Here is a 23,747-nt window from a genome sequence, read left to right as displayed (position 1 = left end):
AAACTTTCCACTTCTTAGGCTTGTCATGAACCTAAATACCTATGGAACTAACAAGCCTGATACCAGTTACTTCAGTGGGAAACTGGCTGGGTCTTGATCAGGAATTCAGTACAGTGAATTAATTTATTATTTTCTTGTATAACTTGTGTATCCAGACTGACAGTAATAGTTACTGAATATTTATTTATAGCAGGTGCCCTAGGACGCTGCTAGAACCAATACTATCAAAAGCATGTTTGGCGGAGGTTCTGCTATTCAAAAGCCTTATTGGTCAGACATTCTAATCTTGGTAGTTGGTGTGACCTTAGCGGCAGGGGGAATATTCTAATACACTCTGTTTTGGTAGCCTTTCTTATGGAAATGTCACATTAATATCTTGTATTGGCATTTGGTATCTGAATCTGGTATTTAGAGACTTTGTCACCTGCCAAAGTGGTTATGCATTTATGGTTGTTGTTTTTTTTTTTGTTTGTTTTTGTTTTTTTTTAATTCTAAAAGCTATTTCCTCATCTTGACGGGAAAGTAAATTAGTAACTCTGCTATGAGTCCTCCTATTAATTCATTCATTTCATAGAAGATTGTATCTTTTTATTTTTAACAAGTGCTCTTATTTTTTTGTAAGAGTGAACCTAACAAAAGACGAGAAGAATGTATTTTACCCTATCTATATATTTAACATGAATCCTTACTCTATAATAATAGGACATAAAGACTGGGTAGCCCAGTATTCCATTACTAACAATGTCCAAAAGTTCACAGAATAGAGCTAGTATCCAGTGATACCTCCACTGAGTACTCTTTATGATCCAGCTACAGTTTCTGTGTGCTTAATAACTCTCAGTGGACTTCTCCTTGAATTAAGCCAGTTGCTTTTGGACCTATGTGAAATAGGTCCACAACCACTTATGACAGTGAATCCCACAGCTTAACGTGTCATGTGAAGAAGCACTGCTTTTCATTTGTTTTTACACTAGACTTTGGCTGCTTTTGCTAGGATTTCCAGTTCCTCATACTGGAAGAAACATTAGTTGATGTCTGGTGCCAGTCTCAGTGCCACCTGTGATTTTACAGGACACTGTCATCACATCCCTCCCTCAGCAACTTTCCAGATAGGAGAATCTTAGCATGTGTGATAGTTCCTTTCATGAAACTCTGACATTTCTTTGAATCTTCTCTGAATCTTTTTCAGACCTAGTAAATTTTTTTTTTGAGGAGACCAAAACGGATTGTGTTTTTCATAGTACAGGTGTAAAATGGGTTATGCATTGATGTTACAGTGTTTACCCTTTTATTCTTTCTCAACACTCAATTTGTTTGTTCTTTCTAGCTTTGGATGACTTTTTTTTTACTGCTACTGAGTACTGAGCTAATATTTTAATGGAAATATTTATCATAGCTGAAGAATCTCTCCAGTGATTATAATCATTTTAGATCCCAGCTTGTTATGTATGAAGGTGGGATTATTTTCACTTGTGTATAACTTCACATTTATCTCCATGAATTTTATCTGCCAGCCCTTGCCTAGTTGCTTAGTCTTATAAAATCCTTCTTTGCATTTGGCTTTTGTCTTTACTGCCCTGAATAACCTAATATGATGAGGAGAATCAGTCATCCTTCTGTTCTCCCTGTTTTCTGGGTTGTTTAGGATGTGTGAGACAGCACAAAGCCCAGCCACAGGTTCCAGCAAAACTCCACAGGGGCCTTCTGTTGGTTTTATGACTTGACCAGGTGTTTCTGCTATTTCCTCTGTTGTAATCAAATATTTATGTGTGAAAGGACCATGCCTCTTATCTAATTGCTCCTTAGTTTTCTTGTAAGCATTTGGAGAGGAGCCTCTCTGAAAGAATGGCTTTGGAATTCCAAGCTGGCTGTGTCAGCTAGTTTGTCAGTCTTAGTTATCCACATCGTTATTGATTCTTTCAAACAACTAATTTCAATTAAAATTATCAAAAAGCTATAATTTTAAAGACAAAAAAAGAGTGGTGCCATCTCTCACATGTATACCAAAAAGTAATAGACCTATCCTTGTGTGTCTGAGGGTTACTGGCTTATGAAACTTCTGTTCTTAAAAACCGAGATATTTCTTACTGAAACACTAAAAACTGTTTTCAGGTTGGCTGTGCAGGATGAAATTGACCCTGAGTGGGGCCCTTAGTCTCCTAGCCAACTTTGGGAACTCCCAGGAGACTGGAGAAGGGCAAATCTAGCTGCCTGCCAAAAAGAAAAGGGGGGGGGGGGGGGAGGAAAAAATAGAAAAGAAAAAAAGCGAGAGAAATGAGTGAGTTGTAAGTCTGACATTTTTATTGCAATTTCTGGAAAAATATTGTAAGAACAAACAAAAAATTATTTTTAAACTATTATTTGTATTTTTAAAAAATTATTAGCTATTTCTAAAATATAAGGAATATGGGGAAAATATATTAAAAAAGACTAACACTCAATATGGATTTGTCAAGCATAATGTGAAACAAGTCTGGTTTTCTTGGATTACAGGAAAACAGACTTTATGCATAAGGGAACAACAGTAGTAATGTATTGACATTGAGAAAACTTTATTTTGTCTTAGAAGATTTTCATTAGCAAGCTGGTAGGAAGCATATGAGATTAAATCAGTATTATATGGATGCCTATCTGATTAGAAGACTGCATCAAAGTGTAATTATCAATTCGTGGTGAAATTGGAAAGATCTCTAGTAGGATCTGGTAGGGATCTGTCATGTGTTTGAGGCTTTCATCAATGTTGTGAATAATGGATATGTATTACGCACTCAGATAATGTCAAGCTGGGAAGGGTTAAACCATGCTGGAAAATAGGATTATAAATGAAAATAAATTTGGCAAATTGAAGAAATAGTCTGAAAAAGTAGGATTTGTTTCAATAGAAAATTGATAAACATTTTGGAAGCAAAAAGAGACCTATGAAGAAATTTATGGATGGTAACTTGGTGATTCCTGATTTTTCTTTTGAGGATTTTTTTACTTTTGAAAACGTATGCTTCGGGCACCTGTTCTTTGATATTACAACCCAAAGTTAGTTGTCTTGTTTTTCTGTTCTTCTTTCTTCTTCTTTGTGACATATTTTCTCACAGCACAATTAGTATTATTCTATATATGGATTGATTATATACATAGGGGCAGGAAGTACTCTAGATGCTTTAACTATTTAAAGTGGTTCTTCATCTTGGAATCATCCATTTCGCAGAGATTTTTGCATTTTTTTTTTTTTTTTCCCCAGGTAGATAGATATTCTCTCTAATCTTGCTTGAATGTGTTACATAGAAGAGTTAATGTAGAAGGTTTCAATGGAGAGCAGAAGGCTATGAGGTGGAAAGAACTGGGAGGACACAAGAAATTATTCAGCAGTATTCATTCCCAGGATTGTTGCCTGTCTGTCAAAAAAAGAGGGAGAACTAGCTCATCCATTTGGATTAGCTGGCTCTAAGACAACATATGTTTATCAGTTGACATGCTGCTTTTATGACATTGCAATAACTGCATTAGATTTACTGTGACATTTCTTAAATAAACTGTAAACTCAGTTGGACAAAATAATGCCCCTTTTCCCTACTTACAGATGTCATTATTTAATACTACATAATTAATACAAAATGAACCACTGCATGCAATGAACAGTGGCTCTTTTTCATTCGTGATATGGTTATATGTTGTTGTTGGAAATAAATGGTGAGTTTGATCCTTTTTTTTTTTTTTTTTTCTTACAGAAAACCAGGTAATTTTAATTTGCTTAATGTGTTCTTTGAAAACATATTATAAATTTTGATCTTCTTTTGAAGTTTAGTTCCTGTCCTGACACTGCAGGAGTTTGCTTCTGATTAATGAGATGAAGAGAAAAGATAAAAAACATAGTGAACAGTTCCTCTGAGAGGCTCATAGTTTTGAATACAAAATTGTTCCTTGAAATAATTTTTATGTATCTGTAGCAACATGAATAACTCATAGATGCTGCAATGAGCAGAATAGAGCTGACAGAAGTCAGTAGATAAGGTTATGTGTATTCATGAAGTCGGAAGTGTGAGCAATTATTTCACATGCTCTTCATTTTTACTTTGATTCATGATGAGTATCTAAGTAGAACAGTAAAAGAAAATACACTAAGAAATAATCTGAAATGATGATTCCCTTCTTGGTATTAATTAAACTGTACTCCTAGTAAAACCTTGATCAGGCTAATATATACAGTCTTAAAAAAACCCAAACAAACCACAAAACAAAACAAAACAAACCACCAAAAAACCAAAGCAAACATACCATATGCTTATTTTGCTTTCTGATGCATTGCACATCATACAAAGTATACTCTTTTAGTCATCTTTCTGCCTTGTAAAAGAAAAGTCATGAAGCAAGGGCTATAATTTAATTTGCTGTAGCTTTGCTAGCTTATCTGGGAACTAGTCAGTAGAGTTAAAAAAAATTAAAATTATATATATTATTTATATATACTTATAAAACTATATATAGTTCAAAAACTATGTATTAATATAGTAATATATTTATTATTATTAACGTTTAAAGAAGCTCACCACTTCTTAACTTCATGCAATGGTTTCCATGGCTGGTATCAACCCTGCCTGCTTCCAAACTGGACAGTGTATGGCTTAGACCCTGCTGGCATCCTCTAAATGCAAGTCAAAGGAAGTACAAGATCTGTTATCTCCTCACTCTGTTCACTTCTGAGATTATTCTTAATCTCTTTTTGAGATATTTTGTTTACGCTCATTAAAATTCTGGAGGTTTGATCCTAGTGGAATACGCAGGGAGTTGCCAGCAATTGGGTCTTCAGTTTGAGATCCCAGATAGATTATTTTCTTCCTTAATCTGCATCAAAGTATATGCTTGATTACTGGTTGGAAAGGTGGCCCCCCATTGTTCCTAAATACCAGAGTTGGTCAGAGGAGTTTTTTGGGGTATAAATACCTTTCAGCCTGTCTCATTGTGTCTGTGTAAATGTGTGCAACACCACAAATTTTGAAGCTTATTGTGAATATTTATGAAGTACAAGGTTACACACAAAAGGTAAAGCTAGTAACCTGAGAAACAGAAATGTTCTGTTCATGTTTTATGATGCTTCCCAAGGTCTGTTATGACATTAATAAACTAATTTAATAAGAATAAAAAAACCTGATTTTTTTCCTAAATATGTTTCTTTTCATGAAAAAGTTATCTATTTAAATATTTTCAACTTAAATTTGTAACGTAGTATTTATGACCAGTGAAAGTCTTTTAAGGTATTTTAAAGCCAGTAGGTTCAGCACATTCATTCACCTTATTTTGTTATTCACTGTACTGTTGTTTCATGCTTTTTTCAGCTTTTTTTTAATACTTCTGTCTTAAGAGCTGCATGCATACTTGTTGATTTTAACTTTAATTTGCATGTTTTCACTGTTTTCTTCATTTAAATTCATGTACATTGATGGCAATTTAGGTAAGTGCAAAATACTTTTTTTTTTTTTTTTGAATGAGATAAAGAGCTTAAGCATTTAAATGTGTGGAATAGATGAAACATTTATTATAGAGCAAAACTTCATTATCTGAAGATGAAAGTATAATGAAAGAAAAGTGCATCAGTAATTTTTTTTTTCCAATTTGAAAATAAAAATGTTTCTGTCAAATGGGAAGAGGCTAAAATACCAGGACTCCTCTGCTGAGGAATGGCAGCATAAAGGTGCTGTGAAACAGTGAATAAGGCATGCCAGAAGGCTGCGTGTTGGCTGTTGTGCTGCTGTTACTGATGCTGAGGAAAGGCTACTAGCTCTGTGGTGGGCAGTGGAAAGAGGTGAGGAGGTGGTCATAATACTGCAGATATCCAAGGCAATTTTGAGCAAGCAATAAACCAAAGGTGTTTAAGGGTGAACGGGAAATGTAATTACTGTTAACTTTTTTTTTATCATGGGATTTTTTTAAATCTGAAAGTTTGGTAAGTACTGAGCTAGAAAAAGAATAAGGCAAATGTGTCCCTGTAAGTGTGCAAGTGCTTGTTTAGTCTTGACTGAAGCTTTTTGGTGCTATTCTGGTTTAGATAATAGTACACATACATACATACATTATATAGTAGAAACTAATACTTTAAGCTGTATGAAAATTATATCACATGTTAATGGTTGCTTGGAAAGGATAGTAAAAATAATTATATCCTTTTGTGCATTTTTGAGATATGAAGAGATTTGATGAAAGTAAACATTGAGTTTATGTTCTGTTCCCCCCAGTATTTGAAAAAGATAAGGAGCATGAATTGTAGTGTCTAGGATGTGCTGTGTACAATTTTGTCAGCTGAAGGAGCACTATTATATCAATATATATTTTATTATTAACATATATATGTTAATTATTAATTATTATTAATAACATATTATTAAACAAAAGGTACTTTATTCGTCATGTTAGAAATAAAAAGTTGTTGAAAAAGTGATTTAAACTTAAAAGAATATGAGCAAAATAGCTACTTTAGTCAGTTGGGTCACTTTTTTTTTGAATGCAGGATATAGGTCATTCTCAGTTATGCCAGTGCCAAAGTGCTAGCATTTAAAGAAAAAAAAAAAAAAGAAAAGGTTATTTCAATTGCATCTTGAAGTCTTAGAATGAGTGTCAAATAACGCGTGTCAGTGAGTGTTCTTTATAAAGAAACATAAACAATGTTTTAAGGAAAGATGTATTGACTCTATAGCAGAAACAGCATTCCAATAAAAGGGGTTTGGAACTGTGTAATGCTATATGACTCAGAACTGTGATCTCATCAGCTTTGAACATATTCATATCCTTAGCTACCATTTGATGGCACATCCCTGAGATACTACAAAAAGTGCTGCTGCTTCTGTTGTGGGTTTTTTGTCCTGTAATGGTGATGATCAACTGCCGCATAAAACTTAGAGCTGAAGTATTGCATAAGGGAGTTTCCTGAAAGGCTATAGGTTTATTAGTTGGTACTCTAGCTTAATTTAGTAATTTTGTCCAGTTTGTTAAATTTCACTTGCAACTTCAGATGGATACTGCATTCTATGTTCTCCGTTCTGATGTCCTTTGAAGCACGGTTCTGCTGTTCAACAGTGGTGTTTGTGTTGCTCTGTGGGTAAAACCCTTTGTACAGAAGCCAGGATTCTGACAGGGTCTCAGAGATGACCACTTCAAAAAAAGTAGATCTAGCAGGAAATAGGTTGGGATAAAACTACCTTTAAGTTATCCTTGCTTTAGGCTTGTAGCACTGCTTGAAGGTATTCCTTCAGTACGTACCACATCTCAAGCATGGCAGCTGCTGCTTTTTGCTGCCTCCTGCCGTACATTAGGGATCAGTCCAGAGTAGGCATTCTAGTAGGGTACTTTATGATGTCAGAATGAAATAAAGGAGTTGGGGAGAGAGGTAATTGTATTGTATATAAACCATTTTGAGTTTTGTTAGAATTGGGAGGCATTGGGTACATCACATAAATATTAAACTATTTGATAACACAGGAACTTACTTTGCAAGCAAGGCTTATAAAGTCTCCTGAAGAAGTTAACTAAACACTTAATCTCATGAATAATGCAGTTTCTCACAGATATCATAGATAATACATCAAACGTTATCCTTGGTGAATTTCTTTTCTGCTGATTGTGGTGAAGCCTGCAGTTTATGGGGTGTTTTTTAAAAAATATTTTTATTTCTGTTAGCTTCTGTAAACTGGTTTCCTTCCTGCCTTTAAACCTTGAGGCCTTTCAGTTAATCTGAAAAAAAAGCTGGAAATGACTCTCAGAATTTTCCATCATCTGAAGTGGGAGAGAGAAAGGAGAGGAAGTACTGAAAAAAAAAAAAGTCATTCCTTTCTCATTATACATTTTTAGTCTTTACATTTTCAGACATTTTTCCCTCATTTCAGTCCTTTCATCTTGACTTTTCTGAGAGTTGTCCCCAGTTTATCTACCAGGCAGTCGATAATGCCATATTCTATTAGCCTGCAATAGGGAACTTCATCCTTTAGGCTATTTCTGAAAAAAACAACCCTTTTGGCTGTGCTGCAAAGTATTAATTGTATTTATTTTATATCTATTTATTTATTTATTTTTTATATATATATTATAATTTAAAGACAAATTCACATGACACTTCCTAACCTTTCTCTTTTCTGTTGTGTTTTCGCGTTCCTAAGATGCATTTCAGGTTGTTGTGTCAGGGTGGGGGGAATGTTATGATGGTGGCTTAGCCTGTTGGTCACTGATTCAATTTTCTTCTGAATTTTTGCATGTCTGGGAGTTATGGTTTGTTAATGTCATGCCAGGTCAGATTCTGACTTTACCTGTTGTTCGCTCTGTTCAAGGTGTCTAGCATTCCTGACTATAGAACTGTGTATTTCCCTGGTGCCAGAGAGTCGGTTGCAAAAGCTGTCAGTTGCAAGATATGATTTGCTACTTGAATATATTGCTAGAATATCTGTCAGTTGAGTTAGCAAAGAAACCAGCATTCAGGAGCCTTTGGTATATTTTATAGAGGATAACTTTGGTTCAAATTGGATTGCCTGTAGCAGGAGCAAATAACTCTTTTGAATTTAGTAATTTTAGAATATTTGGCCTGTGGAATGGGGAAATTGTATTTACTTTTTTAATTTCCTTAAGCATCTGCCACAATATAGTTATTGCTCTTACTCTTGGTGTTTGAAGATGATATACAAAGCTAACAAAACTTATGTGGAAAGAAGGCAGTAGGCTTCATGTGAAGTGCTCTTTGAACCCTGAAGGGAAAGGAATAAATGAATGCTTTTTGCCAAAAGGAAAATCCTGAGGCAAATCAATGTAAATATTTCAGTGTTAGAGACTCAGAGAACACTGAGGTCTTGTGAGGTAATCTCTATTCCAGTTCCATCTATAATTGAATGAGAGCGTGAGGTCTCCACCACATCACATTTCTGTGGAAGAAAAGCAAAGGTCAGCAGAAACTGGAGAAAAAGCATAGCATGCATTGGGATGCAGCTTCAGAGGAGCAGCAAGCTCTGAAACAAGGCCTGCTTTTTGCACAGACTCAAGTTTTCCATGTAATTGGCTACAGTATTAACTGTACAGAGTACAACTCTCACTGCAGAATCCAGGTTTGAATTGAAAGAAAAAGAACACAGAGGCAGGGAGTTGTGCTTTGAAAATTAAATACTTCCTATGTATTTTGTTTTAAATTATGTGCAAGCTGATGTTGTATAGACTTTCTACCTACAAATTGAAAGAACTGAAAGAATAGTCCTGTTAGTTTGAACTTTTCCCTTTGGGTGATATTAACTCCAGATAGCTAATGGTTACTGATAAAGCACAATGTGCTTAACTAATTCAGTGAAGAAATACCTAAATATCATGGTACAGTGTTCCTGCTGGATACAGTGGAAGGTGGAGGTGAAATAGTGGGTTGCTATTTACATCTTGCTATACCAAAGCGTTAATAAAATATTTCAATCCAAACTTGAAAACCGCTGTCTGAAATCAAGAGGTCTGTGATAAAAGCCAACTGATGTATTGGAGTATATGTGTAATAATACACATACATACGTATACATAAATAATAATACATATGTTGAGATATTCAGAATGTTTTGCATTCAATGACGATATTAAATTCCTTCCTGGTGTCAAAAGTTTCTACTGATCTCTGAGCGACAGAAACTAAGCTGTCTCTCTTTGAATTTTGAGGGAAATCAAAATTCCCAATTGCCCTTTATTCTACAGGCAAAATTGTTATTTCTTCCCATGCCACTCCAAAAACGTACCTACTTGTCAGCACAGCTCTCTGGAATACGGAGTAGATGTTACCTACATAAAACCTGTTTAAAGTAAAGGTTTTTACAGAGTTTGATGTTAACATAAATACATCTGGGTACACTATATTATTATATTATTTTTGTCTTATTGGTTTTGATATATATTGTAAGAAACAAAACGAACCCACAACCCTTTTATATTTCTGGAGATGGTTAATACTGTCATGAAAATTACAATATACCACTGGAATGATATTACAGTATTCTGGAAATCTGAAGTTCTTCCTACAAAACTTGTATTCAGAAAGACATTGTATTGTATGCTAGTATAAATTTTACTAGGAAGTTTCTGAAACTCGAGAGACTTGGCATAATTTTGAATCATTGGTTACCAACAACTGCTTAGAAGGCCATCAGCCTCTCGTGGATGAAATGTCTTTATTTTCATTGTATATTATTATTATTATTATTTTAGTATGTTCATATATATTTAGTATGCTCATATATTCTTAGTTTGGTCAAAATGTGGAAATGAATTAGCTGCATAATTGCATAACTGTGTATGAATAATCTAGTACTTTCCTTACACTAGAGAAATTTTTGTCTTCAGATTCCCTGGTGGAGTTCAGGAACAGAGGAGGGAACTATAGAGTAGAAAGCACAAAAGTTGCTTAAGAAAGCAAAACCAGGCATTCTTCTTCCTGTTCAAGCAGTTCATCCCCTGAAGAGGGAGAGCTGTCAGAATGAGAATTTCAACAATTAGACAAGAATACTCATGATAGGCTTTTCCACCTGAATACACTGCATTATCCTGACTTCAGGACTGCAAAATGAACAAGCAGTGCCAGTCTGGCAAAGTCAAAGAAAAATTATTTCTAAGTAATATTTTAGAGAAGAGTTTGTTTTCTTAAATAAGTATATAGGTATAGCCGTAAAACATGAATTGAAGCCACCAGTAATAAAGGTTCTATGTTAAGTAGGTAGGCCGTTACCCTTTTCAGCACTCAGATCTTGTATAAAGCAGTGCTTCACTGTGTAGAGAAGTGGTGCCATCAATGGCTAAGCATAGAATGGAATATCAGAAGGAAGATTTTGCAAGTTTACAAGAAAACAAAATTCTGTTTAGGAATATATTTTTCCATACTGGTTTCAACTAGAAAGTCTTTTTTTTTTTTTTTTTTTTCATGTCGCAGTGGTCTCAGAAGAAAGTGGTAACTTAATCCAGTTGGAAACTGTATTTGAAAACCTATAGTTCCAAAATCTTTGTAGGTATTCGTTTCCCAGAGGTGTCCAGTTGAGTCATTTTGTTTCCAAATATGTGAGGTAGAATCTACTCTTTATTTGATATCCTTAAATTAAGCTTTTGGAATAACTTAAGGGTAAAATATATTAAAAAAACTTGGTTCCATATTTATTAACTTAAATATTTTATGGCAAAGTGTGTTACACAGTGTTGCATTATTAGTATTTCATGTATTTTAACACATCTCAATTAAAAAAAGAGCAAAAAAGTAGAGAAGTAGTTTGGAAATAAGAAGGCGTCTTTGTCTCACACCAAATTGGTCCCAACTTCTATTATTATTGTGCGGGTGTGTTTTCCTCCCCCCCTTTCTGCATTTGCTGCATGTATCTGCCACTTTTGGAGAATAGCATTCTTGTCCAGCTGGCATTGTTTATTTCAGGGTTACTTTTTCAGTCCTCCTGTGGGTGCTAGATAATTGAAAATTTCTGGAACTTGGCATTGTATATATGCCTTTTTGGAAGAAGTCCCACAGTGTGTAGAATTTCCATCTTTACATTCTCATGAAGGTTTACTCTTAATAGCTTTCAGGGCATTCTTTTACCTTTTGGACATCCATTAGGAATAGGTGATTCGGCTTGTAGTTTTGTTTAGAGAATGTTTCACTTAATTTTCATGTATTTCAAATTCTACTCCTTGTGGGTTGTGACTGTATTTCCCCACTATTTTAATACCCAAACCTGAGAGTTTCAGTTCCCAGCTGAAACCAGGACATCTGCTTTGACAAATGTGTGTGGTTTAATGTCTTCTGACCTTTGTCATCTCATTCTTTTTCTGCAGGATTTTGGATCTTAGTGGGAGGGGTCACAGAGCACTTGCAAAGTCACTTTATTTTTGTGCCAACCAGCAATCTTGCACGTTATTCTCCTGCTGATTTTCCCAATAGTTGTCATTAGAATTTGTATGTCTGCATAATGAGCTACATTAGGGACAAAATAATTAGTTTTTTCTTTGCCTGGGTTAATTTTCAGCTGGATCACTTCCCTGACTGCTCACATCTAGTCATGTGCTGGGGTAAAGCAGGTAGAGGGTGAGTAGCCAAGAGTGGGATATGGGATCTCAAATTCTGGCAGCAGCTCAGATTCTGCCGCTGAGCCTCTGTGGTACTGAGGCCTGACTGCCTTAGGCACTGAAGACTTTTCTTGAAAGAAAGCTTGAATATCTGTACTATACTGCAGTCTTTGTTTCAGACATACCTCAAGGTACGGAGAATAATATTTAGACTACTGTAGATATTTTGTACTTGCATACTTGCATCATGAGAAAATGGTGAATACTGATATTCTTGTGACTGTAGTGTACGACACAATTTGTCATTGAATTACATTCTCTTTGGCAGGTCAGTAGTGAATTTTAGCTCTGATGTCGTCTTTGGTGTTTGCCCTGAATACTTTATTTTCAAATGTCCATAAGTATTTTTTTTTTTTTATTCGATCTTGATATAATCTGAACAGTTGGGTTTTTTTCAGTTACTTGATTAAGATCAGTCTTTCCCTGCTACCATGGGAATAGTTGGGTGTTTTTTCTTTTTTTCTTTTTAATCCTGGCTTATAGTGTCTACAACAAATTTAATTCTTTCAGCTTTGAAGGCTTATTTTCCTCATGCGTTTTTTTCTAGAACTAAGTAATCGTCTGTTTTTAATAATTATCTTAAGAGATGGGGAATTCTAAAACGTGCAGAAACAAACAGTTTTTAATGCAAAAAAATTTAGTAAATATATTTTGTTATGAAGTATGTATCCTCTTCCTCATTTTCTTAATTAATTTTTACCAGATTGTAGAAAATTCTGGAAAACATAACAGGGTTTGCTGCTGTTCTTGTTTTTAATTCAGCTCGCAAAAGGCTACTGGGAGGATTATGTGTGATCAAGAAGTGTGAGTCAATTTGTATAAACTCCTTATTTATACCATTTACATATCTTACACATTCAGTATTATCCTGCCCTTTTCTGTTGTGCTGTTCAGCTGTGACTATGCATTTTCTTTGACTCCTAAATTTAAAGTCTGCAGTGTCTTGAGGTAGTAATTCTGCACTCTAGAGCGTGGCTACTCACCTACTTTTCCCAGATTGACAAGCTCAAGCATTTAAGTACCAAAAGAATAACTCTGTTTCTTCTTCATCGATGGTTTGAATAGTGTGGTCATTAAAAGCAATGTTTCCTTCTGTTTCACTGTGCAGCAGAAAAACTGTACCAGGCATCAGTCACCTCTGAGAAGACAAAAAGCTTAGGTGTGAGAAGCCAGGAAAAAAAGGCGAGGTTTCCAGTTCCACAGACATTTGTCCTTCGCTTTTCCTATATAACTGTGCTCTACGAATAAGTACGTGGAGTGGTTTGCTGTGCTGCGGGATCAGCTTAACTGAAACAAGCAATCATTTGGGAACATGGATGTGGATGTAACGGAGGACGTTGTAAATATTTCTAAGCCATTATAATGAGCATAACAATTGGTAAACTATTGTTCAAATTTAAATGCGGTACTTTTTCCCATTGGCAAGCTGTTGTCTAACCAAAATGGGTTTACACTGCCGCCTTTACAATTCAGGAAAGAGGAACATCCCTTTCCTGATAATTTGGAGCAAGTCCTCCTTCTGAGTCAGAGTGAATTTACCCTTCTCTAATAAATGAGTATGAGAAAATAGATGATATCTGTTCAAGTTGTTTAACTTGCTGCTTATAGCATGAATTTTCAGATATACACAGATTATTTTAATACTGAAATCAGGCTTCACTTTTTTTGGCAGGAAAAACTTAAAATCTGCAAGCTATAAACTATAGATGGGGGAAAGAAGATTTTGATACAAATTCTGGAAAAGCTAAACCAGTATTAATTAAAGCCAATAAAAAAAGCGACACCCTCCCTCCAGTCCAAAAGACAGTAACTGGTATATAAAATAACCATGCCTTGAGATGTTCCTTTCTTTGTTTTGAATACTAAGAAGTGTAATTGTTTAACTAAGGCTCTAAACAGTATGCAGCAGATGAATATTTCTAATATAAAATTATTCTGAAATTATGAAGCTTTTGACTTTAGATGTGAGGCAAGAAAACCCGAACAAAATCAGTAAAGAAGTAGTTTCCTTTTGAGATTAAGAAGTGGTCCTGTCTTTAGGCATGAATCTTGCATTTCCTATGGCTATTACAGGAGAATAGGGAAGGTGGATATTCTCGTGTCACCTGCAATGAACTTTAGAGCAATACATTTGCAACTGTTAGATACCTAAAAGCAGTGCAGACCATACCATTAGAGAACTTCATAATTCAGGATGGTTAACTTAACTAACAGATTGTTTTATAAAGCCACTTTCTTTTGCTTTTCTTTTAAATTTTAGCCAAAGTTGATTGATTTTAGACCAATATGTATCACAACTCTGCTACTCTGTAGGTAAAACACTGGGTAAATTAAAACCTCAGGTTGTTTCAGAAAGAAGAGGATTTCCTGCAATACCAAATTTGGATGAAGCTTTATTTCAAATAAGCTATTAATTTCTCTTGCATTTCAAGAAGTTATACTGAAAAATTTACTTATGCTTCCATGAACTCATGTAAAACAAATGAAAGAAGAAAAAAGGTGGGAATTCAGGAGAACCCAGCAGTGGCTTTGGCAGATTACACAGTAATGCTCAACAATTCTAGTATCACTTATAATAGTGTGCAGAGGTAGGTAACTGTACACGCTTCTGCAGTTCACAATCCCATCTACCAAATTGCCAGGTAAGAAGCTTAAGGAAAATAGAGCAGTTTGTGATAAATGCTATAAAGAACAAGTATACACTTGCACATTTGCAGTACTTGGATTTTAAAATTCTGCCTATGCACAACTACTACATTGTTGAACTTTGCATTTCAAATTGCTAATTCTTGTATATGAAGCAATTCTTCTGATCTGCTTACATGTTATTGAGATGATGTAGTTTTTTCTTTTAATATCTTTCCATTTTCTGCCATTTTTCTTATGGTTTCTTTTGCTTCAGCAGTCTAGTCTTTGAATTGAATAGTATCCAAGCAATGAGTTAAGTGATTGTGAACACAGTCTTACTGATTTCTGTAGTGGTAGTCTATTTTAGTTTATATTTGCCTTTAAGCTGGGCGAAACCTGAATGATGCAGCCAACTAAAAGGCCTTAGTAATGTTTCCTATTGAAGGTGGACTGTTTCAATTGTTTGTACAGAAACCTTTAAAATAATTTAGCTGTGCTGTACTAAGTATTTAAGAAACAAATGTTTTAGGTGTCTGTATTTCTGAGAATTGTGGTGGCTTAATTCCAGAAACAAAAAACTCTGTACAGCAGCTAAAGAAGTTCATGCTCTGTTGTGTATGGGCAGCTGGAAATACTCATTGAATAAACATGCTCTTTTTTGTTTTTAGCCTGTTGGATCTAGTGTAAATCTTGAAGTTCAGAAACCCTATTGTCAAAAGTTTCATAGCTTCTAAGCATATGAATTTCATTCCTGCATTGCTTTTGAATATGGATCTCTGCCATCAAATCACTTAATTTGCCTTCATCAATCACAGAAAAGTATTCTTTTACTTTAGTGACCGAGGCTTTGATCTTTCTAGTGTGAAATACCACATCAGCTTTACATCAGCTCAGAGTATGATTCCCACTATTTTAGTTGCATGGATTCTTGCTGTGCTGTAAGGGATTTCATGATTAAATATCAGCCAAACTTAACCCAAATCTGACCTTTAAGACTACTATAGATTTTACTATATAAATATTCCCATTAATCTTTTGCTAATATTATCCTGTATTTAAAAGTTCAAAATTTAACTCTTTATAGTCATTGATTACCAAAATATAAACCAGGAAGTTTCATATCAGTAGAACACAAGAACAGTGATTGTATCTAAACGAATACAAGAAATACTTTTCTTGATGTATCTGATTCCTTACTGTTAATTTCATTTCCATTTTTCTGAGTTGTAGCTGATGATGTGGAATGATTCTGTAGAGTAATTCAGTGCCTTCAAAGAGAAAGTGAAAAGATGCACTTTCAGGCCCCCCTTCTACATTACCTGTCAGTTCTAGTTCCTAACTCTCTGCACTTGGTAATGAACCCAATCCATTAAAATTTTTCTTTTTTTTTAAATTATCTTTAATGGCAATTCTGAGCCAGTAATAAAATTAAGGAAAGGTGGTGGCCACTGAGGCTATCTGACAGGGAAAGAACGGAGATTGAGACAAACAGTCCAACCACTTCTCTCACAGGGGGGACAAGATTCTGTTGTGGAATCACAGTAATCAGAATCACAGGATCAGTTTTGAATAGGTGAGGAAGTGTGGCTGTTACGTAAATATCTGTACTTCATAGATAATATGCCCTATTTGGCTTTGGAGCTATAGTCTAAATATTAATTTCAACCTAGGTGTCATTTGACCTTCTTTTAGTTTTCTGGCCTGACTATGGACATATTGATGGATACGGTGCTTGATAAGCTATGTCTGCCACTTTTCCAAGTTGCTGTTTAAATCTAATTAACCAGGTTGACGGTTGTGGATTTGCTCCGAGTTGTGGACTGTCCCTTTCCTTCTGTGCAAGGAGTACAGAATGGAAGAACAGGCTAATTTTGCTGCAACCTCAAAAGCTTATTTAGATTTTAGTTAATTTTTAATTTTAATAAAAAAATCTTAATGTTGAATGAGTAGAGTGTTCTTCCTTCAGAACTTTGGGCCAATAATTTTCTCTTACCTGAGGATGAGAAACCAAGACCTGAAAGGGAAATTGCGGTAAAAAGATAAAGTAAGCTACCTTGCAAAAATTTAATGCAACAGAATGATATTTATTAAAATGTCTATTAACAGAAGCACTAAGAAAATTTGTGTTTAAGAGTGCATAATGCATAGCCGGTAAAGTAATTAACAGATGGAAAATGCAATATTCACCACTAATTTGATTTTTAATGACTTTGATCATTATCAGACCTGCCTTTTCACAAAATAGCTAAAGAAGCTATTAAAAAAGTATTTAATGCTCTTAAAATACATATTACTCTTCAGGCTGCTGTTCAAACAAACAGTTCCATGCTGTCCCTACTCTTTAGGTATACCAAAAGGCATGCGTTTTGGGAAATGTTTCATTCTCTTTGATTTTAGGAGACCATTCATAGTCCACTATTTTAGTTTAGCTTTGCCTGGGTTAAAAAAACCAGAATTTACCTATGCTTTTCATTCCTTAAGCCTCCATATGTTCAAGAGCACAGATACAGTGATACAGTGCAGTCTAAATTCCTTGGCAGCTATTAATATTTGACCTGTAGTTGCATCTTGGTACATGTTATAACTGGAGCCACATTGAAGTCATTCTGGCTTTCTTCTGACTTACGCCTTATACCTGATTTTTACATTGATCAAGAATAAAATATACTTAAAAATAATACTGCACCCCCCCCCCCCCCCCCCACACTTCATATTTGTTTTTAAACAACTTAGAAGATATGGACAAGGTTCTCTGTCTTCTAAATGAAATATTATCTGCAAAATATAAATACAGGTTATCTGTAGGATATGTGATAGAAGCCAAAATTTACCAAAGGAATTTAGGTTAGCACAATAATTCATAGGTCTACTCTAATTTTTAGGCACCCAACACTTTACTATGTATTTTTTTTCTTTATTCTTGCGTGTGCAATCCATAAGCAATAGCTGTGAAGGGACCAGGAATTCCCTTCCCATTGTCAGCAGAATACCTCTGCAATAGGTTAGTGATAGTTCCTTTTATTATGGTCTCTCTGGTCCTATGAAATTTGCATTCTTGGTTGCACAGTGTATTTCCTCTAATGACTTTTAGATATCTCTCATTTCCCTTTAATAGTTTTATTAATGAATAACCCAATAAAATAATTGGAATTTTTTCCTAATATCTTCATGGAATTGTGTCCTTACCAGCAACATAAAAGGTATACCTGTTCTCTGAATAATTAGTATGGAATATCCTAGTACACTGTGTAATCTCAGATACAGGTCAGATTTGCCTGGGTAGTAGGGGAATTTTTAACCATATGGCTATGATTATAAACCGTGGCAAAGAATGTCTTGCACTATTTTCCTCTTTCCATATATGCATGATAGGGCCCTTAGGACCACAATGCTCAAAGCTAACAAAAATTTGAAGGGAGAGAGGACTCCCTGCTCATTTCCCTTTTAGGGCAAAAGCTGCAGTGTACCTCTTACCACAAGTGTTTTCCTATGAGCTTTTGTAGCTCAGCAGTGCCCAGCTACAAAATATGCGCAATTCCTCTCTTTCCAATCGGGTTCAAGACCCAGCTATTGCAAACCTACGTGTATCTAGTTTTCATGGCTGCAGGAAGTCACTGTTGTCTAGGATTCTGACCAGTGTATTTAGCAAGCACTGTCAACACATGAATGAATATAATTTAAAATATGTAGTTGAAATATCAACTTATTATGGCCACTTATTTCTAATGGAAATTCTTGAAGTAAGTAAAATGGGAATTTTTTCCCATAAATGAGCTACTGTTACCCTTTATGGCTTTCTCTTTAGACACTGAAACATAACAATTTAAAAATGGTGGCAAGAACGGACCATCTGTTGAAATTTTCAATATGCTGATAGGAAAGGAGTGTTCTACTTCACTTTTTTTTCAATCTTAATCAGATAAAGGCTATTTTTGTTTGACCAATGTTTTAGTTATGCCTGACCATAACTAGCTTTCTGCTTGATAATAGAATTCCATCAATATCAATAAATAAATACATAAAAGGTCTGGAATAGCTGCTGATTTAGCATATTGGATGCCTTTTCACATCCCTTACAGCGTATCTGTTCCTCTTCATGGTAAACCACTGTGTTTTGTAAGCCGAAACATGAATATGTTAATAAAGTATGAGTGACATCATTATTTGCAGTGAAATGGACGAAAATATTAAGATATGTCTTCTGACACTTCTCAAGAGTATCATAGAAGTATGGAAGCACTTTTCAGATGTCTGTTCATTGAAATCCAGTTTTACATTGGCTATTTTGACTCTTAGATATCTGTAATGCTCTTTGCTTCCATTAGATGGTTGGCAGCCTTTGGCAATTCCAGGATCCTTCTTTGTGAGACTAAAAATATCTTGTCACACAAGTAGTTGGAAGACTGATTACTGCTCCCTTTACTGGGGAAACTAGCAATCTGGGTGGTTTGGTTTTTGTTTGGTCCCGCCCCTGTCTTGTGTAACATACCTCTTATTCTCTAAACTGTTATGAGATGGAAGATCTTGTTTTGTTGAAACTTTAAAGATTTTCAAATTTTGTGAAAGAATGCTGAATAGTGATTTGTGCTTGGGTGGCTGCTGTATGAAACAGCTGCAGAAGGTGAAGATGGGAGTCTTACATTTTTGTTAGAAAATACAGATCTATTCTCTTTGGAACTGAGCGAGTATACCAAGCAGCATCCACATTACGAAGTGTGCAGATCTAAAATTGTCTTCCTTAGGAGAGACCAGTGAACACTTTGGAACAGCAATGACGCTGAATATGTAGTCAGGCCTGTGACATCTTCTAAGGGAGCCTGTAAAATGAACAGTTTCTCTGCAGTTAAACTTGTCAGTAACAGTAGCATCTGCGGAAGGTATGCATGGATCTAAGTATGCAAACATGTTTAAATCTACATTAAATTGGATGTAATAGAAAATATCGGAACTACGTGTAATCTGAAGTAATTCCTAAAGAGCATATCTTGAGGTTAGGAAATAACTTCATCCGAAGTTACCCTGTTCTTTTTTCCAGGTTTACATTTAGAAGTAACTGGAATGTGTTAAAAATGACCCCATCTGTGGCTTAGGAAAAAAAAGAAGTTACAGAGAAGCACTCTTTATGAAGACAAATCAAATTTCTACTCACAACCCTGTAACTGTGGTTTTATTTTTTTAACAGGAATTTAAAGGATTTTACTCAAAATTTTCTCCATTTTAAAATTTGCATAATTTTTCTGTGAAAACTTTGAATTAATGAAATAAAACAAAATCCATAGACTTAAAAATTATAACACTCCAGTATTTTCTGGTTGTTAATTTAACAGAGAAAACAGAAAAGGATTTAAAACAATTTCTTAGTACAACTTTCTGCCTGAGCATACAGGTATAGAGTTTTATACACAGTAAGAATAAATTAAAATAGTAAATTTAAAACAACATGAGAAAAAAAAATTGTCTATGTTTATATATAGTACATTTATCAATAGCATAACTGGAAAACTAAAACTATTTCTGAAGCCTACTTGAAATGTTGTTTATTTAAAAAAAAAAAAATCAAAACAAAACCACCAAAAACTTGTGGGGAGAGTAAATTTTATTCCCCAGTGTTTGAAATAGCGTAATTTCTTGGCCTACCTTATGGCAGAGGCTGAAATAGTAAAATATTCAAACAAGCCGTATTTTTAAAAAAAATCTACTATTAGTGTTTTGTTTTGTCAGTGGAGTAGTGGGATAATAAGGCATTTGAAGGGAGGAAAAATGTAGCTGGCATACAGAAAGAGCCAGAACTACCTTTCAGGATTTGGTACAAACTCAAAGAAGTTTTCCTTAGCTCTTAGTTGTTTTCGTAACTGCCATATGAATAGGCCATTTCTTTCTTGTATTATCAAATTTTACCGAATGTCTTTTGGCAAATCAGTTAAGTAGTCAGATTCCTGAAGAGATTAACTCAAATTGCTAAAATCATGTTGTTAATGACTTTTTAACGTTGTGGATTAGATGGGAAGCGCTGCGGTTTGTTAGATAAAATGCTGGCTACAAGTAAATGTAGCACCACATCTGACTTCAGTACTAGTGCAGGGAAAGCCGGCGAGGGCACACACTGATGAAAAGAAACTCGATCCTTAATGCCTAGTTTGTACGTTCAGGGAGATGCCAAGAAAGCATAGTTATATTGAGTAATGCCAGCCTCAGGTGTGCTCGAGACACAAGCAAACTCTAAGCTCACCTGAGGGGAATATTAATTAGCACTAGCACACCTACTCTTCTGTCTTGAGTACTTAAATTGCTTTAGCCCAGATGAGAACAGTGATTCATAAAACAGGATTTAATGACTGTATTAGAAAAATGGTCGTGAAGATGAACATGAATTAATTCCTAGAGTAATTTCCTCTATAACATGAAATAGGGAATTTTTCTGCAGATTTAACTTTATATCTCACATACTAATTTAACTTACTTTTTAGAAGATATTAATGCAGTTTGATTTATTTTTTTTTAAATACATAATTGACTTCTTCTAACATATTAGAGTAATATTAGAATGTTCATGCAGACATTTCATTAGGTGGAGAAAGATGTGTGTATTTGATGGGTCAAATCCCATGGTCGTAACTAGTTTCTATTGGATGAGGTCATGTCTACCACTAAGAAATTTTATCACCCAAACTTTTGTCGCTTTTCAGCTGCCAACTTCGCTGTGCTGCTGAAGCACATGCATGCTTGGCTGCTTTTGCCGGTGTCTCTCCTCACTGAGAGACATTGCGTTGGCAAAGGCGCCGTGCGTGGTGGGTAGAGCCCAGAGCTTACAGCTGCTGACGTTGCTGCGTTACTGGAGTGCATCCAGGCTGGCATTTTGCCAGCAGCTGAATGTCAGCTGAGGGTTTGTGTCATTTGTGGAGGGGGTTTCAGTGGAAGGACTGGATTTTGGCTGCCTCATTTTGAGGTATTCTGGGTATTGTGGAGGCATGGCAAAAAGCAGGCAATATCTTACCACAAAAGTTGGCAGTATGTGACCCATGTGAAATCCAAAAAATATTCACTGATCATTTTGAACAGTTACCTTACTTTGAAAATGTTCATAACATGATTATAGAAACATTTCTTTAAAAAATTAATTAAGCAATGAAATTGTTTCATTAGGATTACTGTGCTATATTTTAGAAGCATGCCTATAACTGAATTTACTGTGCCCTGAGACTACTTATATCATTCTTACTGTGTGCTGAAGTTGGTGACATAAATGCATATATGGTTGAGGATAAATGTCTGTCATTACTGAATCAATGTATGTTGAGAGATGAGGGCTATGGCTTAAAAACATTAATGAAGCTATAAATACATTCTAATGAAAACGGGAGTGAGTTGAAAAATTGTGAACATGAGTTTTTGGTAATTTCTAAATATCTTTTGTAACTGCTGCTTGTACCTTGGTAAAGGAAAAAAAAATAATCTAATAGCAGACAGTAGGGTAACTTCTGAGTACATCTGGAATGTGAACTTCATCTTGATTTTAAATAGGGTAAGAAAGCAGGGGTGTATGAAGGCCCTGGCTTTTCATTCCTTGAACTGGAGTGAATAGAGAAGAATGTTCATTTTAAATTAGTTTGTGCAAGCTTGTACTCAATGCTTTGAAGAGAGATTGTGAAAAATGCCTCAGGAAATTGGGAGCAGATCTCACTAACTTTAGCTATTGAATTTGCGCTGTGAAATTCTCTTAAGGACTTGCGAAATTCCATCCTAAAGTAGAACATAACTTTTGAAAAAGTGATGCAATACATACTCTATAGCACTTAGGCTTTCACAGTCATGAAAACGTACCAGTGTAGTAACCGGGAGGAAGAAGGTTGCTAATTGATTGCATGTTACGTGTTAGTAGTGGCTTGTTCCCTTGCTGTTAAATAATACTGCGAAAGTATGACCCAACTCTTCTTTTATCAATAAAAATGAAAACTTTCTGGAAAATTCTCTATACAAGACCTGAATATTTATTGGAGCTTTTGTTTATAGATCTCTCTTTAAAAGTTCTTCTACTAGTATCCTTTCTATTGGTATTCTGAATCATCCTCTAGAAACGATTTTGTAGGACTTTGTATTTTCTGTTTAAAGATATAGATATATGATATAAATATATAAACGCATACTCTATTTATATATAAAGGACTTTCCATACAGCAAGGAAGCATATTGATATTTTAAAGTTTTAATACATGGGAAACTGCTTTAATATTTCAGTTTAGTGTAGTGCCAATGGCATATCTGGAAAGCTTATTCTTTGTCAACAGTTCAATTCATAAAATAGTCTACTGAAAACCATATATTTTAGTCCTATCAAAATATGAAGTATGATATATGATATCACATCAGTGTTATATCAATTGAATCAATGACTGTCTAAAAAAACCTTTTCTTCCTGTAAATAATGCTGTATTCTCTCAACACGTACCTAAAAACCCTTTCCTGATGAGAATTTTTTTTTTCTTTTTTTTAATATACATGTGTGTTAACTTTTTATAAAAATGCAGTTGTTTTGGTGGCTGTGCAGCAGGAACAGGGAAGAAATGGTAAGAGTGCCTCAGAAGTTAGAAATGGAGTTGTTTATTAATTTATGGCGTTTACAGCATGCTGTAAAAGATGTTTAATAATATATTGGCCCAAGCATAATTATTCAGACTCTATAATGGTGAAGCGGCCAGAGAGCTAAATGCTCCTTTAGCTTCAATTTCATAGATTATGATCTAATTTATAGATTCATCTTTCTCTCTGACAAAATTGAAATGGAACGTTTTCAACTTCTAGTGCCGGTTTTCAATGTGCCAAATCTAACTACCTTCAGTCCTTCGTTTTCCAGCAAAACTAGCATCTGCTTCACAAAGAAATGAAAAGGGTTGAAGTCTTGCAATGAAAACTGGCATTTCAACAATAGTGCTGTATTACTTTTATTGAATGTTTATTTATTTAACAAAGTGGTAGTCAGATTTACCAATCAGTGCCCCATTGTGTAACGTGATATAAAGCCCATA

The 23,747-nt window shown here is 34.9% G+C and overlaps 1 protein-coding gene across 1 annotated transcript in view; it reads left to right on the top strand.

Annotated features, from left to right (window-relative positions):
- The window catches only part of ERC2 (ELKS/RAB6-interacting/CAST family member 2), a gene marked incomplete at both ends in the record, with an annotated part of 442,749 nt that overhangs the window by 1,570 nt on the left and 417,432 nt on the right, over window positions 1-23,747 (top strand). The window lies entirely within an intron of this gene.

Source organism: Platalea leucorodia (assembly GCF_965183815.1).
Source record: "Platalea leucorodia genome assembly, chromosome: 9".
Lineage (NCBI taxonomy): Eukaryota > Metazoa > Chordata > Aves > Pelecaniformes > Threskiornithidae > Platalea > Platalea leucorodia.
The sequence above is the reverse complement of the archived record's forward strand: the minus strand, read 5'-3'. Positions and strand labels throughout refer to the sequence as shown.